This window comes from Phalacrocorax aristotelis, chromosome 2, assembly GCF_949628215.1.
Source record: "Phalacrocorax aristotelis chromosome 2, bGulAri2.1, whole genome shotgun sequence".
NCBI classification, from domain to species: Eukaryota; Metazoa; Chordata; class Aves; order Suliformes; family Phalacrocoracidae; genus Phalacrocorax; species Phalacrocorax aristotelis.
In genome coordinates this window covers 157,365,668-157,385,672 of record NC_134277.1, presented here as the reverse complement: position 1 = coordinate 157,385,672, position 20,005 = coordinate 157,365,668, and positions in this window count along the sequence as shown.

The following is a 20,005-nucleotide window of genomic DNA, read 5'->3' as shown; positions in this document are numbered from 1 at the left end:
GGGAGCACAGACCTGGACACAGTCCTAGAGATATGGCCTCACTAAGATGGAGCAGAGTAGAGGAGGAGGATAACCTCCCTCGATCTGCTGGCCACACTCCTTTTAATGCAGCCCAGGATACTGTTGGTCTTCTTGGCCACAAGGGCACATTGCTGGCTCATGGTCAACCTGCTGCCCACCAGCACTCCCAGGTCCTCCTCAGCAGAGCTGCTTGCCAGCAGGTCAAACCCTGACCTGCACTAGTGCATGGGGTTGTTCCTCCCCAGGGGCAGGACCTTGCACTTGCTCTTGTTGAATTTCATGAGGTTCCCCTTGGCCCAGCTCTCCAGCCTGTCCAGGTCTCGCTGGGTGGCAGCACAGCCTGCTGGTGTATCAGCCACTCCTCCCAGCTTGGGATCATCAGCAAACTTGCTGAGGGTACACTCAGTCTCTTTGTCCAGGTCATTGATGAATATGTTGAACAGGACTGGACCCAGCACAGACCCCTGGGGAACACCACTAGTTACGTGACTCCAACCAGATTCTGCGCTTTTGATCTGCTGTTCAGCCAGTTCTCCATCCACATCACTGTCCTGTCCCCTCATCTAACACACGCTTCCTAAGACTGTCTGTGAGGGTTTTATGGGAAACAGTGTCAAATGCCTTGATGAAGTCAAGATAGACAACATCCACTGCTCTCCCTTTATTGATGCAGCCCGTCACGCCATCGTACAAGGCTATCAGGTTGGTCAAGCATGGTCTTCCCCTGGTGAATCCATGTTGACTACTTCTGATAGCCTTCTTTTCCTCTACGTGGCTGGAGATGACCTCCAGGATGAACTGCTCCATCACCTTTCCAGGGATGGAGGTGAGGCTGACTGGGCTATAGTTGCCTGGGTCCTCCTTGCTCTTTTTGAAGATTGGAGTGAAATTTGCTTTCCTCTAGTCTTTGGGCACCTCTCCTGTCCTCCAAGACCTCTTAAAGATGATGGAGGGTGGCCCAGGAAGAACATCTGCCAGGTCCCTCATGGGTGCATCCCATCAGGGCCCACGGATTTGTGAAGATCCAGTTTGTCTAACTGATCTCTGACCCAATCCTCCTCAACCAAGAGGAAGTCTTTCTTTCTCCAGCTTTTGCCTCTCACCTCTGGGGGTTGAGATGCCTGTGGGACAGTCTTAGCAGTAAAGACTGAAGCAAAGAAGGTATTCAGTAAGTCTGCCTTCTCTGCGTCCTGCATCACTGGGACACCCACCTCGTTCAGCAGTGGGCCCACAGTTTCCCGTCTTCCTTTTGCTGCTGATGTATTTGAAGAAGCCCGTCTTGTTATCCTTGACATCCCTTGCCAGATTTGTTTAAAGGTGGGCTTGGCCTTCCTCACTGCATGTCTGTACACCCTGTCAACGTCCCCATATTCCTCCCAAGTGACCTGTCATTTTTTCCACATATTGTAAACCTCCTTCTTCCATCTGAGTTTTTCTAGAGCCTCTTTGCTCATTCAAGTGGGTCTCCTGGCTCCTTTGCTTGACTTCTTCCTCATAGGGATGCACTGATCTTGAGCTCAGAGAAAGCGGTCCTTGAATATTGACCAGCTCTCCTGGACCCCGCTACCTTCTACAGCCCTAGCCTATGTGATTCCTACAAACAGGTCTTTGAAGAGGCTAAAGTTAACTCTCCTCAAGTCCAGGGTTGTAATCCTACTTCTTGCCCTCCTTCTACCATGCAGGATCCTGAACTCATGGTCACTGTAGCCAAGGCTACCCCCAACCCTCACATCCTTAACCAGACTTTCTTTGTTTCTTAGTATAAGGTGAAGCAGCATACCTTGCCTAGTTGTGTCCCCCACCACCTGTGTCAAAAAATTATCCTTGATGCTCTGTAGGAATCTCGTGGATTGCGCGTACCTTGCCATTTTGCTTTTCCAGCGAATATCATGATGGTTGAAGAGCCCCATGAGAACCAGGCCCTGTGATTTTGAGGCTACTTCCAGCTGTCTGCAGAAGGCTCCATTGACTTCCTCTTCCTGATCAAGTGGACTGTAGCAAACACCCACAACAATGTCACATATTTGCCTGCCCCTTAATTTTTGCCCATAAACTCTCAACTCATTCTTCCTCCACCCCTAGGCAGAGCTCAATATATTCCAGTTGATCCCTCACATAAAGAGCTACTCCCCCACCTTGCCTTGTTGGCCTGTCTTTCCTAAAAAGCATGTAGCCATCCATGACAGCATTCCAGTCATGCAAGCTATCCCACCATGTGTCTATAATTACAATCACATCATGGCCCTGCGACCACACACAGATCTCTGGTTCCTCCTGTTTATTCCCCATGCTGCGTGTGTTGGTGTACAGGCATTTCAGGGAGGTAACTGAGCACACAGGTTTCCCTGGAGGGGTGCACAAGGATCCACTAAAGCCATACACACACCCTTGAGGTGGTTGGTCTTCTGATTGTCATCTTGTGAGGCAGCTAAGGCACCTTTGTTGCTGCTCTGGTTGGCCTGGCTTATTCCCCCGTTGGATGTGATGGCATTAGCATTGCTACTTTGCACCCTGCCCCCTGAGTCCTTCAGTTTCAAGTCTGACTCACCAAGTTGTCCAGCCTGCTGCCAAAGATTCCCTTGCCCCTTCTAGACAGGTCGATTCCATCCCTCCCTAACAGGCTACGGTTGCTGGGGACTGTCCCACTGTCATAAAAGCCAAAACCCTCACGACAGCGCCAGCCACATAGCCAAGAGTTGATCTGCATTATTCATTTATCACTGGCTGCTCATTTTTCTCCAACTGGTAAAATGGAGGAGGAGATGACTTGGGCACCAATATTTTTCACTTGCTCCCCCCAGGGCTTTATAGGCTTCCTTGGTTCTGCCCAGGCTCTGCCTTATAGCAGGTTAGCAGGGTCTGGCCCAGTACATTAAAATGTGCTGAAGAATGGTAGCAAATCAAAGATCAGACAGAATCTTAAGAGATGTGGGTATGTGCCTATGAAGAACAGAAGTGAATGCATCATGCTTTCTGTAATTACAAGTGTCATTGCAATTATTGCAACAAATTTGACACAAAATAGAGTTGTATGAGTATGCAGGATAAAGAAAACTCTACTGTGATGTATGACCAGAAAAAGTAGATTAAATGGCATGCAGTCCCAATCCTGGTATTGATTTTCTAGTAGTTCCATTAACATGATACTTCACATAAACACTTTATCATCCTGAACATTTTGTGAGTGTAAATAATTACACTGCTGTAATCCTAGTTGACAAATCTCACATCTCTCCTATATGGCCATGAGTCAGTACATATCAATCAAAGTTGATGTGTATTTTGACATGAGAGGCTCTTAGACATAGCACGTCTTCGTTGTGTTTACCGCCACCACGTTCTGAAACATGATAATAGCCATTTGAATCAATCCTGAGGTGCAGGCATGGGGCATGAATCATAGCATTTCTTCATGCTGCCACACAGCTTCTGAAATACATCACCAATCCATGTCTGAACATGGGCAGAGTTGTTTTGAAGAAGGAAATAATTGATTGCCTTGTTCTATCATGGGTGTAAAACAAATTGTAAATTTTTTTACCCTCTAGCATTCTTTTACCTCGTGGCAGGATAAAATTGATACAATCTGCATTTGAGAGTTGTAAAAGCCTGGAGAATATGAACATGAAGAGAAAAGGGAAAGCCAAAGCTCAGGACAAGGAATCAGGAAAAACATGATCTCTTCCTAATTTTACCAGTGACAGTAAAATGGAAACTGAAGCTGTCTGCTCCACCTGTATATCAAAGATTTTCAGGTGAAGACTATGACACCAGCATCACTGAATGCAGTTGGTAGTCTGAAAATCTATGGGAAGGTCTTTTTGTCTACTGAATAGGTCTCAAGAGTAATTCTACAAAAATGTTCTTTCATAGTAGTAAAATTCTTTGCTTTAAACCAATTAAATTACATGGGATTGTTCCAAGTGGGATACCCTCTGGAGTCTGTAAAATCTTCCCAGATGTGCAGTGGCAAATGAAAGATAGACAAACTCATAACTAATTTTTGAATGAATAAGCACCAGAAAAACTGGAGACAAAGGTCTGGATTTAGAGGCAGACTCACACCCCACCAAAAGCTAAGGCATCACCCCCAGTAACTAAGACTGTCCCATAACAGGTTGCCTAGAGAAGTGGTGGATGTCTTCTCCCTGGAAGTGTTCAAGGCCAGGTCGAATGAGGCTTTGAGCCACATGGTCTAGTGGAAGGTGTCCCTGCCCATATCAGGGGGGTTGAAACTTGATGATTTTTAAGATTCCTTCCAACCCAAACAATTCTCTGATTCTACAGTTCTATGATAACATAAAGGAGGTATGGTTTTAACCATTCCTAGGCATCAGTTCCTTTGGGTCAAATGATAGAGATTTGAAGCTGCCTTCCATGTTTACACATTTATTGAGATTGCATTCTCACTATCTTAGCAGTTGAATCTGCTCAGCTTTATGTAAAATACATGAGTCTTTCTCTTCCAAAGCTGAATGAGAAATGTCCATTTATCCTGGTGATTAGAACAGGGGCATGAAACTTCAGATTAGTCAAATCAAGCAGACATGGGATTTAAAACCTAGCCTACATCTTAAACAGGCAGCCCTACAACTGGACACAGAAATATGACATGGGCCACAATTCCAACTCCACATAGCAAATTAATGAGCTTAGGATAAAATGCAGGGAAAATCAGGGATCAGGACTCAGGGCTCTTTCACCAATGGGTTCCCCTTCTGTAGACTCATCCTTTTTTGCAGAGCTCTTACAGGAGGGATACAAATTGGCCCTATTCCAGTACTCCCCTCTCACGATGATACAGCCAATTTGAACGCTGGCAAGGTGATCACACTTGCACCATCTGCCACAACCTGGATGGATTTCCCATGAGGAAAATATGCAAAGGACAGAAGACAACAGCATCCCTTCCCCTCCATCCCACTGTGTTTCTCAGCAAAAGGGCACACAGCTGCTGGGCTTCATGCTGCGGCTGCAGGTGGGTGACTGCTGTTGTTCAAGCCCCCTGATGGGTTCCTCACCTCTGGGGATTGGGAGGTAGTCTGAGTTTCACTCTGCACAACTCTGAGTTGGCAGCTGAGTGCAGGAAGAAACCAGGCACTTAAATATTCAGCCCATGATGCTGCGAGTGAACTTCGGTTTCAGCAGCTGGGTACCTAAGAGAAAAAATGGAGGTGCTGATTGATTTTAGGTGTTTCAGAGTTTAGCTCATACTGGAGAGGAGGCTGTCAGAATTGTTCTTCTGGATTTAAACATTTAATCCTGCAATATGAATCTCAGTGTGTATCATTTCTCTTTTTTTTATTTTATTTAACTATAGAAACTCACAAAATTACTAGATACAAGTAAAGTAACACTACATTAGATTTTACTTTTAGCTGGCAGAAAATCTTTACCTGAAATACAGCTGAATCCACTTAAAATGTTAAGGGAATACACCTATTAAAAGACAAAAGGTAAATTACAAGTATAACTCAATTTTATAAAAGGAATAAAATCACTAGAAGAACTTTTGTTTAAGTCAATAATCATGATGATGATTATAGCCATATCAAATTCTTCTGAGCTAATAAATCTTAATGGGAAAAAAAAAAAGTTAAAATATGCTTTCTGTGAAGAAAGGTTAAGCACTCAGCCAATTTTAAACGTGTTCTTGATGGCTGGAAATCAATGTATACCTTCAGGCAGATATTGTGTATAAACATACATAAAAGCAATGACTAACACAATATTATAACTTGAAAGTGCCCAGTAGGTGTGTCTTATCTACAATGTTATCCTACTGCAAAATCACAGGCACAATTTGTTGACTAGGCATCGTCTGTTGAGCAGCAGAATTGCTCAACAGAGAAGTGTTAAACAGGGTTCAAACCCTGAAGACTTTGAACAAAAAAATTGCCACTGAAGTCAGCGCGAAGAGATGCCAGGGGAGTGGTTCTCCATGCCTGCAACCTCTGGGTAACACATAAAGAAACTGAACCTACTCCACTGGCTCTAAATAACACTTGGCTCAATGACATTTTTCCTTCCCTGCATTCAAAGCTTTTTATAGTATTACTCTCCTTTTCAACTGTACACACAGTCAGCTTCCTGAGTGGGAAAACCTCTGAAGGACAAGAAAGGTAAATTTTCTCTTAGGAACTACTCAAGGCAGGAAAACTGGATAGACACCAGGAGATCATAGGGCTTCTCTGCTCCTCAGATGCAGACTGGAGGTGCAGCTATCTCTGACACAAATGAGAGCTTAGAGGAGTTGTCCTAAGTTACTCCAACTATATAGTCCCAATGAGAACCATCATAGAGGGGTACAAAATCAGATATTGTCTTATTTTCTCTCCTACTATTTAGTATTCCTGCTGTGAATAGAAATGAAAATTTCCCTCCTCGTTTTCAGAGTGATTAAAGACCATCTGGTTTAGTTGCTACAGACCCATTCATTAAGAATTGATGCTGCAGGAGCCTGCAGATGGCTAGTGGGCCTGCTAAGATGAATAGGTTGTACTGGTGAGACAAATGGTTTCAGAACTAGGGTGTCGGGATATTAGGGAACAAACAAATAAGATGTCTGATACTATGAAGAAATTCCTGTTTGACTTAAAATGTAGGGCTTTTGTGGGGGGGAAAAGAAGGCTTGAGAGTAGTTGTGCTGTTTCTGAAGAGGAGGAAATGCTAGTGGCACTTTGACAGCTCTCTCACTTGACTAACTCATGTGCATGGGTCATTTCTTACATCAGTGAATAAATCGGGCTCTAAAGCTCATGACGCCTCTGGGGAAAGAAATATCACAGGAACTCCTGCCACTACTCCTGATGCCACATCTAACAGGTTTTCGAAATGATGTTGGTCCTTTCATACAGAAGATGGATTATTGTCTTCACGTCCTTTAAAACATCTTTCACAAATCACAAAAAAAGATAATCACAAAAAATGTTCCCAAAATGCCTCTTCTGGCCTTGATTTTCTATCACTAAATCCAATTTTATAGGCAACAAGATGTTATTCCATTAAATACTTAGGCAATCAAATAAGTCAAGTACTTCATTAGTAGCACTGAGAGCAACTACATCAGTTTATTGTATATCTGCAGATGTTGGTATGTGCTTTGATAAATGTACATTGAACACATCCTACAAGGCTATTGCTGAAGTAGTTTAGTGAGTTTAGTTAAGAAGCTCCAGCCACTGAAAAAAATCACTGTACTGAAATGTACCTTTCGCTAGACCATATAAAGAAGTCTGCAAAACAGTAGAAAGATAGGAAGTAAAGAAGTAAATACCCATTGTACCAGCATGTGCTACTCAGGTAGGTCTAAGAGATGAGGAAAGTGTAGAAGACATTGTGATTGACACTAATATTCCTGCTAAAACACAGCTGGACAAAAATTCTTCTCTCAAAGAGTGATGCCTTTTGTGGCTTCCAATGGGATAAGCTAGCAACAGCATCTGGCAAACTCACCAGGTGCCAAATTCAGAATTGGTGCAAAAGTGGAGAAAACTACATTCTGTTTCGACCTGACCTTTTATATCACCAGTCAATATCCCGTAGGTCTGCTAACACCTACTCCATCAACACATAGGGGAGCCTAAATGGATGCAATTTAAATATCAAGGCTTCAAAAAGGTGTGTAGGCAGAAGCAGGCTGGAAGCATCTCTGTCATCTGTGGTCACATGGAATTATCTGCTGTCTTCTCAAGATAGAAGTTATATTTATTTTGCACTTCCTTGTGCAGTGATAGAGTAGGAGTGAGGGATTTTTAAGAGTTAGTCCATTAGGAAGTCAGAAGTCAGACAAAATACATCAAATTTACATGCACCTCTGTTTCTTCACCGGTAGAGGATCTGACTTTTCCATGCTTTCAGCACCAAGAACTTGGAAAGCATACAGCTAACTAGGCACTGGGGATAACAGAGGTATTTTGATTTGTTTATAAAAACTGTCAAGCACCACCCACACTGTCCTCAAGTGACCCAGTTATATTCTGCTGCATGAAGATGAAGCATTGAGATACCTACCAGAACACAGAGTGCAAAATATGTTTTGTGCTCCAGCAGGATAGATGAGCAACCAGCACAACATAACAATAATAAACACACTATCCATAATAAGACCCTTGAAGACCTTTTCTCCTGAACAAGATTAAGACTTGTTTAACATTCTAAAATATTTGCACAATGGGTTTCAGGTTTCAAGTTGGTTTGGGGGGATTTTTTTTGCTTATTTTAACTGAGGTGCAAAGCAGAAGAGCCAAAAACTATAAAACGCACAAATACAAAAGGGTAATAGTGGGCTAAATATAGATCAGAATATGAAATAGGCAGATGGGCTGTTCTTTGGGCATTTCTGGCAATGGTGGAAAATGGAACTAACAGCAGGTTTTTGTGGCAGTGGATTTTGGCTAGCACCATCCCAGCTGGGCAGGCTCAAACAGTTCACATCAACAGGGGCAGGATGGGCCATGCATTGCACTACACCTCAGGAAACATGGGTTTCACTCTTTGCTGGGATGCAGACTTGCCGTGTGACTTTGAACTGGACACTTTCAGGCTGGACTTTTCCAAGTTCACTGCAGTCCTTTAAAAAAAGTAATTGCCTTTTTTGAACAATTTAAAAGTTCATTGTCTAGTCAAATTTACTTTCCTCTCAGAAGGATCTTAGCTACAGTATCCACCCAGCAGAAAGCCATGTCCTCTGCACTCACCAGTATGGATGTGGCAACCCAGACAGCTCCCACGAAAACATGCAGCCATCCAGGCCTCAGGCTGCAGGGAGTGCCAGGGCCTTTCACTGGTAACGGATAGCAGTAGTAAGAACAGCCATGTGAGGTGTGGCCAGGTGGGCCATCTGCTCAGCTTGGTGGCAGAGCTACAAGAGGAAGTAGAAAGGTTAAGGAGCATCAGGGAGTCTGAGAAAAAGAGGCTGGTGGAACCATGCTCTGCCCTCCCTGAGACAGAAACAGGAACAGCCACCATAACGATCCCAAGATCAAGGGGATCCTGTATCCTCCCTGCTCCAAGCTGAAGGCAATAGCTTAAAGGAAAGGATTGAATGGAGGCAAGTCCATGCTTGGGGCAGCAGGCGAATGCCCTCCTTGCCCACCTAGCGTTCCCAGGTGCCTCTCTACAACAGGTAAGAGGCTTTGGATGTAGAATGACAGTCAATGGATGATGTGGATGATAGTCCATCTACACCAGAGGTATTGCTGAGGTCAGAAAGGCCTCCATCCCGTATCATAACCACCTCGACAAGAAAAATGGGTTACAGTTGTAGGCAACTCTCTTTTGAAGGGAATAGAGGGTCCAATATGCTGATCAGACCCTCCTCTTAAGGAAGTCTGCTGCCTCCCTGGGGCCCAGGTTAAGGACATTACTAGGAAACTTCCTAGCCTGATACAGCCCTCGGACTATTACCCATTACTGCTCTTCCATGTGGGTGGTGATGAAGCTGCAACACATAGTCCAAGGGCAATCAAAAGAGACTTCAGGGCCTTGGGATGCTTGGTAAGGGAATCTGGAGCACAGGTTATATTTTCCTCTCTCCATCCAGTTGTGGGCAGTGACATTGGAAGAAACAGACCCTGTCTATTAATACATGGCTCTGTGGCTAGTGGCATCACCACAACTTTGGTTTTTTCAACAATGGGATGGCTTACATGGCACCAGGCTTGCTGGCATCAGATGGGATTCACCTTTCTCAAAGGGGGAAGAGGGTCTGTGTACACGAGCTAGTGGGGCTCATTGACAGACCTTTAAACTAGACTTGAAGGGGGGGAGAGGGATAATAGCAGGCTTGTCCATGACAAGCTGTAGGATGACACGCCAAGGTTAGAGAGATGGGGTGCTAGAGAAGGCCCTCAGCATGTTGGTCTGAGATGTGCTGGTTACACTGCAGCACACTTGATCTTACAGAGATGAGCCAAATGCTACTGAGGTAGACGTAACGGGATCCAAGAGCGAAACACCAGTGAAATACCTCAAAGGAATTAAGGGGTGTTCCTCTAAGAAGGTGGTATGGCCAGCAGCCCAACTGAAGTGTCTCTACACCAATGCGCACAGCATGGGCAACAAACAGGAGGAAGCCACAATGCTGCTAGAAAACTACAACCTTGTTGCCATTATTGAAACTTGGTGGGATGAATCCCATGACTAGAATGCAGCCATCGATGGCTACAGGCTGTTCAGAAGGGACAGGCGAGGAAGGAGGGGCAGAGGGTTTGCCCTCTACATCAAGAAATAGATAGAGTGTGAAAAGCTGCCTCTGAAGAATAGCCATGAGCAGGTTAAAAGCTTATGGATAAGAAGCAGAGACTGAGGCAACAAAGGGAATCTTGTGGTTGGTGTCTGCTACAGTTCACCTGATCAAGGGGATCCTATTCATGAAGCCTTCTTTCTCCAACTACAGAAGGCATCAGGCTCACAGGCTCTTGTCCTGCTGGGGGACTTCAACCACCCCGACATCTGCTGGAAAAGTAGCATGGTGAGCTGCAGGCAATCCAGGAGATTCCTGGCGTGCATTGAGGATAACTTCTTAAGCCAGGTAAGGCTTAACCCCGGAGGGGACGTGATACTGGGCCTGTTGGTCACCAACGCAAGTGAGCTAATCAGTGACATTAGGGTTGGAGGCAGCCTGAGCTGCAGTGATCATGCACTGGTGGAGTTTGCAGTCCTGAGGGATATGGGTCAGGGAAAGAGTGAAGCCAGGACCCTGAATTTTAGGAAAGCAAAATTCCAGCTGTTCAAGGAGTTAGACAATAGGACCCCCTGGGAAACTGCCACCAGGGACAAGGGAGCAGAGCAGAACAGAACTGGCAGATCTTTAAGGATGCTTTCCATAGAGCACAAGAGCTCTTGATCCCCAGGTGTAAGAAATCAGGCAAGGAAGGCAAGAGACTGGGATGGCTGAGTTGAGACATGCTGGTCAAACTAAATGACAAGAAGGAAATGCACAGGCAGTGGAAGCAGGGACAGGTATCCTGGGAAGATTATAGGAACTCTGCCCAGTTGTCAGGGGTCAGGAAGGCCAAGGCACAGCTGGAGCTGAACTTGGCAAGGGTTGTAAAGAATAATAAGAAGGGCTTCTCCAGGTATGTCAGCCAGAACAGGAAGGTCAAAGAACATACACACACACACACACTGCCCCCCCCCTCAGTGAACAAGACTGACAAACCAGTAACAACGGATAAGGAAAGGGCTGAGGTACTCAACAACTTCTTTGCCTCAGTCTTCGCTGGCAACCTCTTCCCACACCTCTTGAGTGGATGGATTTCAAGATGGGGACTGGATGATGTTCCTTTTGCTGTAAGAGAAGATCAGGTTCGTGACCACCTGAGGAACCTGAACATACATAAGTCTATGGGACCTCACAAGAGTCCCAGGCAATGAGGGAATTGGCTGATGTAGTTGCTAAGCCACTCTCCATGATATTTGAAAAGTCATGTGAAGTCAGGTGAAGACCCTGGGGCCTGGAAAAAAGGAAACATTTCACCCATTTTTAAAAAAGGTAGAAAAGACAACACAGGGAACTACCAACCTGCCAGCCTCACCTCTGTGCCTGGGAATATCATGGAACAGCTACTCCTAGAAGCTATGCTAAGGCACATGGAGGACAGGGAGGTGATTCAAGACAGCCAGCATGGCTTCACGAAGGGCAATTCCTGCCTGACCAACCTAGAATCACAGAATCACAGAATCACAGGTTGGAAGGGACCTCAGGGATCATCTAGTCCAACCTTTCTACGAAGAGCAGAGTCTAAACAAAGTGGCCCAGCACCCTGTCCAGATGACTCTTGAAGGTGTCCAACGTGGCTGAGTCAACCACTTCCCTGGGGAGATTATTCCAGTGGTTGACTGTCTTCACTGTGAAAAATTTCCCTCTGGTGTCCAATCAGAATCTCCCCAAGAGCAACTTGTGTCTGTTCCCCCTTGTCCTCTCCATGTGACTCCTTGTAAAAAGGGAGTCTCCATCTTCTTTGTAACTACCCCTTAAGTCCTGGTACATGGTGATGAGATTCCCTCTGAGCCTCCTTTTCTCAAGGCCATAAAAGTGGCCTTCTTTGATGGAGAAACTATATCATTGGACAGGGGAAGAGCTATGGATGTCATTATCTGGACTTCTGTAAGGCCTTTGACACAGTCCTTGCAGCATCCTTCTCTAAATTGGAGAGATATAGATTTGAAGGGTGGACTGTTCAGTGGATGAGGAATTGTTTGGATGGTCACACCCAGAGGGTAAATGGCTCAATGTCCAGATGGAGACCGGTGATGAGTGATGCCCCTCAAGGGGTCCATACTGGGACCAGTACTGTTTCATATCCTCATCAGTAACACGGACAGTGGGAGCTAGTGCATCCTCAGCATGTCTGCAGATGACACCAAGCTGAGTGGTGATGTTGACACACCTGAGGGATGGGATGTGATCCAGATGGACCTGGAAAAGCTCGAGAAGTGGGCCCGTGTAAACCTCATGAGGTTCAACAAGGCCAAGTGCAAGGTCCTGCACCTGGGTCAGGGCAACCGCCGGTATCAATACAGGCTGGGGGATGAAGAGATTGAGAGCAGCCCTGTGGAGAAGGACTTGGGGGTACTGCTGGATGAAAAGCCAAACCTGGCAATGTGTGTTCGCAGACCAGAAGGCCAATCATATCCTGGGTTACATGAAAAGAACTGTGGCCAGCACATGAGGGGAGGTGATTCTGCCCTTCTACTCCCCTCTGGTGAGGCCTCACCTGGAGTACTGCATTCAGCTCTGAGGCCCCTGACATAAGAAGGACATGGACCTGTTGGAGTGGCTCCGGAGGAGGGCTGTGAAAATGATACGAGGGCTGGAGGACCTTTCCTATGAGGACAATATGAGAGTCTTGGGGTTATTCAGCCTGGAGAAGAGAAGGCTCCAGGAAGACCTCATTGCAGCCTTTCAGTACTTAACAGGGGCTTATAAGAATGACAGCAATGAACTTTTCAGCAGGGCCTGTTGCGATAGGACAAGCAGTAATGGTTTTAAACTAAAAGAGGGCAGATTCAGACTATATTTAAATAAGTAATTTTTTTTTTTTTACAATGAGGGTGGTGAAACTCTGGCACAGGTTGCCCCAAGAGGTGGTAGATGCCCCATCCCTGGAAACATTCAAGGTCAGGTTGGACAGGGCTCTGAGCAACCTGATCTAGTTGAAGATGTCCCTGCTCACTGCAGGGGGGTTGGACTAGTTGACCTTTAAAGGTCCCTTCCAGCCCAAACTATTCTGTGATTCTATGACTCTATAAAGACTTCATCTGTAATCATTTGAGAATGCTAAACACCCTCTGGTCTTCCCTACACAGAATAGGTGTGTAAGCTAGATGGCATCCACTGGCTGCTGTTCTATCAGTCTCCAGTGATTATAGTTCCTGAACAGCCTAAGTTTAGTGAAAGAAATCTCATTTTCTGTCCTTTTCCCCTTCTTTCCATCTTTCTTCTGCCTACAGACAGTAAGCGTTTATGCCAAAGATATTCCTGCTCAGTGTATTTCCAGCATAACCTCACACAAGGCTGCGTGCCTATTGGGAAGCAAATATTTAAATCATCAGATCTATTTTATTGTTTCAACAAAATGTAGTGGAAATTCTAATTCCTCTTCTGTTTTCTGATCTCTGGTCTCCACTTTTTTTCTCATCCTTCCATGAAAGCAACATCTTCTTCTGCCTGACTGCAAGCAATACAAGAGTTCAATGAGCCTCCTTAGAACCAAAAGATACATGGTGGAAAGAAAAAAAATGCAGGAGCTAGAAAGTGTTCAGGCCTATGTGACAATTGTTTCCATTCCACGGTCACAACAGAGGCAAGGTGAGACCAGGTGATAACAAGAGTTTAAAAAGCTGCCTGAAATGGCAAACAATGAAAAACATATGCAGGCATCTAATTCCATGTAAGAAAAGTCTGTTGCATTTGTTGGCCAGAAGTCAGGTGGGAGCATTTTGTTGGAGCTTGCCAAATGCACCAGAAAAGCAAACAGTTTGCACAACACTGGCAGTCCAGAACTGAAGGAAAGGAGCTTACTAAGTACGGAGTGAAGCAGGTCACAGAGCAGTGATTAATGGGTGCAGGAATTTCAAATACAATCATACACCTGCACAACATGGCCTGAAAAGATGGATTGCCAAAAGGTCTGTGAGAAATTAGAGAAGAGGGAAATATGTTTCAGTGTGACACATTCATTCCAATAGAGGAGAAAGTGATTTCTGAATTTCACCTATTGCAGGGGGAGGGAGAGGGAGGTTGTTCTTTAGGGGAAAAATGAGCTATCAGCGATTTAATAACACTCTCATTTGTCCCTGTGATGCTGGCTCTGGTCTTACTTCTATTCTCTTCCAATGGTATCTTCTTCCCAACTCCCTAGTTTGTGAATGATGAAAAATCCCTAACTTAAAATCTTTGGTAAAAAGAGTGTAATAACAAGAATGGGTGAAGCTTGCATTGCACATAGAGGAGTGATGGGTTTTTCTTCTGGTTGGGCTGGAAAATTCATTTTTAAAGGTACTAGAGGCATAGGTTGCATATAGCCCCATGAACAGCTTTGCCCTTATTCAAATTCCAAGGCAACTTAGGTTAATAAGCGTTACTATTAATTAGAACTCCACAGCAATAGACACGACATTTCAGATGGGCTTGTTACCAAATTTAACAGCTTATTCCATGAAAAATGGCATTAATGAAGAGATTTTAAATAGCAACTCCACATGCTAGTCTTGTTTCTCCAAGAGAACTAAGAGAATTGCAAATAGTCCACAAAGCTGTGGGAAAATGTGGTGTTATGTGTATTTTCTTGGTCATACAGAAGAACTCTCAGTCTATGCTCTTGAACAACAGTACACCCCATGTTCATCCCATTCAAAGGCAATTAGACTGAAGCCACAGCACATTAAACCTGACTCCTGGTGTCAAGCAAAGGATTCAGAATCTCAGCCTTTTATTTTCTAAAGAAAACCTCTCAATCATTATATTTGTAGCCATTTTACTCACAAAGAAAATTAATGAAGCTGTAATTGAAAAACTGATGCCTGCCAAAATCAGGAGGCATCTAAAATGATACTCCTGGGAGGTGTGAACATCTGGTTTTAATTCTGTAACCTGTTGATCTTGTGAGCAACAATAATACCAAAGCCCTTTGTGTTTCTATGTCTGTGCACATAGAAGGTAAAGAGAAAGTAAAGGCTGAAATACCTTATCATTAAAGAAGGCCCTTGCCTGTCTGCAGACAAAGTAAAACAGGAAAAAAGTCTCAGCAGTGAAGGGAAGAGAACTAGTTCCACTTACTCACAAGGTAAAGTAAAGCACACAAGAAATACTAAGGCTTGAACAAGAAGGAAACAGCTGTGGACTTGCCTGGAGCCCTGGGTTGCCTTATTGTGGTTCTGTGCATGTAAACTATTTTGCCTATACTTAATGGGATTTAAGTGATTTGTAAGCCTCTGTGAGCTCCCTTCATATGTCTAGATATCTCCTTTTGGTGACAACACAGAAAAATCCCAGAGACTTTTTCTCTCATTCTGAAATTTCATACAGATTCTCTCCAAGCCTAGAAAGTTGGCAAGTGTATGGACCACAGTTTCCCAACAAGACCACCACTGTGCAACACAACTAGTTAGAACACGCAGTAATGTCTTTCCTTGTTCCTCTACAAGCCAGCAGGAAGGGGATATGAGCCCACTCTTTTTCTTGGTCCAAGTGCTGTTGTAGACAGGTCCCTGCTGGTCCTTTCTTGGCTGCTGTTTCACCTTGTCAGGCATTCCTTCTCATGACAGCTTTGGAGACTCCTGATCTTTTTCTGTCTCTAGTCAGGAGTAGCTTGACTCATGTTAGAGACAGGATCACCCATGTTTCTTCCTTGCCAATAAGCTCAGGTCACTGTGTTGTAAAAGAAGACCAGTTTGAAGCCTTCCTTTCCTCGCTAAGGATCCAGAACTGCTCCACTGAGATCTCTGAAGTTTGTAGCACCAAAAGACCATAGGACTTTGGATGTTCTGTGTTTAGGAAGAACAGCTGCATCATACAAGAAGGGTAAGGGGAACAGAGAAATGGAGTTGAAGGAGCTCATCAACTTGGAAAAATTTATTTCCCTACACATTTAAATTGTTAAAAGTGGCCATCCAAGACTGAAAATTTTGCTCTGTGGAAGTAGAAGAATTTAATGATCCATTTTGCCATTTGTGCAGACAGACTGAGCCACATGCAATATTTGCTACAAGGTTTGTTTGGGTTTTTTTTTATCTTCTTTTTTAACAATCCATTTTACAGGGCTATTTCAGGAGATGCCTGTGAGCACACCAGAGAGGTGCTATATCAAAACAAAGTACACCTGATTAATTATCTAACAAGGGAGATGTTTGCACAGCTAGTACCATTCATTTTTCATGTGACAATGAGGGTTTTAAGTATTAGCAACCACCAATCCAACATTGCCAGAAGGATGCAGTTGCCTTCCACACGATCTTTTCTTTCTGTCTCATACACATGCCGGTGTGCTGCCAGGGATGTCCCAGGTTCCACCCTTAGTCTTTCCTTTGTATCTGTCCCAGTGACTTGTGAGCCATTTCAAATAAGGATATGGATTTTATTGATGGCATTAAATTGTGGTTCAAGATTTAGTAGAAACATTTTTAAACATTGCTAAATTATTACATTTGGAAACAAATTCCCTTTTCTCTTATGTTCATCAGATTCATTCCCCACTAATGAATACAGAAAAGAATGAATCTCCAAAGAATTTAGATTTGAGTTTTAAAGGAGGTTTAACATTTGGTTTTGGCTATAACTTCAGTTTCCTTTCATGAATATTTTATTTAAATCCTGTATTAATCACAGAGTCACAAAGATAGCCTCCTTCCTGCTTCTGCTTGCTCTCATTGTCTGTCACAGAAGCACTTTCTCTCAACCTTAAATATCTCTAATTAAAAATTTCCCTGAAGCCAACTGATACCTGTGTGATTAATGGGCTGGCTAATAAATAAAATGCACCATGCTACTTTAAGATCATTGTCCCATAAAAGCACAGAAAGGGTGCCAGTGGCCTCATCATTTTGAAAGACGTTTATTAAAGCAACAATGCAGAGATCCTAAGGGTCCTGAAGTGCTCCACATCATTAATAACAAGATAAACCATCCACTGAGAAACCTGCTTCAGACATATTCATTATTCTAAGCAGGGAAGCTATGGAAACGGGAAAAAATCCAGGAGGCTGAAGGGAAGCACTGGGATTTTTTCTCTGATGGATAAATGCCCCACTCCTCCTTGGTGTGAGTAAGTGTGAACAACAGTGAAGTACTGGATGTTGCTGGGATGAAGACTTTCAGTCCTAGATTTCAGGTTCAAATGCAAGCCAGGTTACTGAACACAGTCCCCATCTGATGGCTTTTGTTTGGGCTCTGGGTTAAACAGTCTCGGTAAAGGTTTGAGACAGCCTGAGGCTCATATCCAAAACTAGGGCAGCTTCGGTAGACAGAGGCATGAGGACTCAATTACAGACTCATCTGTGCTTAGGGAAAATCTCTTTCAGTGAAAGGAGCTCAGACCAGGTAACTGCACTGATGCCATATTAGCCTGACAGTCAAAGTGCTGCACAGATGTTTTCCTGCACAGAGGTAGGTAGTATCCACCTCATGGTAATAAATACTGCAGCACTGATGGCTCATCTTGGGTTAGTCCATAATATGGCAATAATACCTACTCTGGAGCAGATCAGAGAGAAGAGGTGTAACCCTTAGCAATCCTTCTGCCACCCTGTGATGTGATAAGCCCAGTGTAATGTAACTCTCAGGCATGCTGACCTAACCACCTTGCAGGGCAGGCAGAGATGGCAGAACCAGGCTCATATCTCCTGTCTAGACTTTTCCATGCATTTCAGGAAAGAGAGAAGCAGCTCTGTGGAGCCAGAAGAAAACACAAGCTCATGCTCTGAAATTACAACTCAAAGCTGAAATAAAGTTTGGTATAGCTGACTCGTGCTACACCAGTAAAAGGTTGATGGTTTGTAAGAAATAATGGGCATCAACTGTTGCATCTAACCAGCTTCCAAGAGAAGCAGTCAGGCCTTGTTTCTGTGAAATTCAGGTGTATCTTCCCTATACAATCTGATATGAATCTGCCTCTATATCCTAGATGCTTAGCACTCTGAACCCAATGCTGAAATGATATTTTTTATGCATACTTTGCCTTTCCTCTCTCCCACTTGTGTCACTGTGAGCACTGGTTAATAAGTAGGTTCCTCACTTCTTGTGTAGACTAGGCCTCTCACAGGAGTTGCTTAACCTACTTAGATATATACCATGAAAACACACTTGGGTAACAGATATATAGCAAAACTACCAAAATCCTCTATTGCTTTCTCACCAAGGCTATATTCAGCTTTTTCCCTGCACCCACAGTTAGGCAAGGAATGGTGTCAATCACATGCAGTGCTCTGTGGTTTGGCACTGATTAGTCAACAAAAATAAGGGAATCTGGAGCTGACCCTCCTCTTTAAATGGGATCTCCCCCTGCCACTGTATCAACTGAGCACAACAGCCGGTCAAGTAGCTTATTGAAAAAATTCAGCATCCCAGAATCCAAACCCACAAAAGTTTCCATCTATTGCCATTTTTGACAGCAAAACTTTTGGGGGCAGCTGTAATTAATAGACAACAGCCATCAGTAGCTCTTGTAGTAGCCTGCAGCAAGAGGTCAGGTAGTATCACTGGTCATTTCTGGTTAGCTCTAGCCATCGAACTGAAGGCCATTTCCTTCAAAAGGGCAAAATGAGAGTCAGCTATCCATACACACCCATTCAGGTGATGTGGCAGCTTACTATCTGTGCCAAAACCAGGCATTTCTGCTGCCTGTGTCCATGAAATGAACCCCATGACCACTCTTCATCTGAATGCAGTTCACTCTCTTATCTCATGTTTCCTCTGACCTCCTGAAGCATTTTTTATTTTCACAAATTGTTAAATATTTTAGTTAGGTCAAAGTGAGTGTCCAGATTAATCCATAGATACTTAAAACAGAAACAGAATTCACAGTGGGTCAGATTAAGTCCTATCCAACAAGCAAAATTATCCTTAATCTAGATCCAGCCATGCTTACCCAAGGCCTGGGATATCTCTCTCAAGGGCCCTACGGTGTAAACATCTATATCTAAGGCAGTTGTCTAGATATCTGTTGTAGCCAATGGAGACCTAATCAATACAACCAATGGTGTTTGGGAGAAATACCTCACACTGAATGGAAACGTCCACTTTTGGATAAAATAAATGCAGTACTACACTGGCTGACTGACTTTTCTCTGGCTACAAAGGGAGACTGAGGTGAGCTGCTTTGTGGTAGATGCCTGTATTCTCAAAGCACATATGCACTCAGATGAACCCCACTCCAGAGTATCCATTCATTTATTCCACTGAAATGACTAGCAGTAATCACAGTCAAGATTATTACGCACAGATCACCGAGTTATTTAAAATCTAGCATGTTTACTCCATCCAAAGATGATCAAAACTGTAATAAAAATAACTCCCACCTGTTTACACTTGTGTAGGAGACCTCCAGTGTCCTGTAAACTGTATGAATTTTTACTGACCTTATCTAGGTTACATCATCAAAACTTCCAATGTCAGCCACATCTCACCAGCCTGACAGACATAACTGCATGACATACATCTGTCAATACAAGTCAATTACACTTCATAAACATATGCTTCAGCTGAAGCCCATTTGATATTCAAATAGCAGATTTATGTTGTCTCATGGTTCTTGTGGAGCTGGTAATATATCTGCAGAGCTGGGATGGCTGTAGTTAAGTAAGGTAGAGGTTTTTCTCAGCCCCTCAGAGCAGTTCACAAGAGGGAAAAGAAGGAATATTATTTATGTGTAGGCTATCGCTAGAACCTGTGACATCTGTGGAGCATTTGGAATTGTCAGTGGTGAAAACGTTAAAATGTGGAGTAAAGAAGCAGTAAGAGATTCACTAAGTTTCCGGAGAT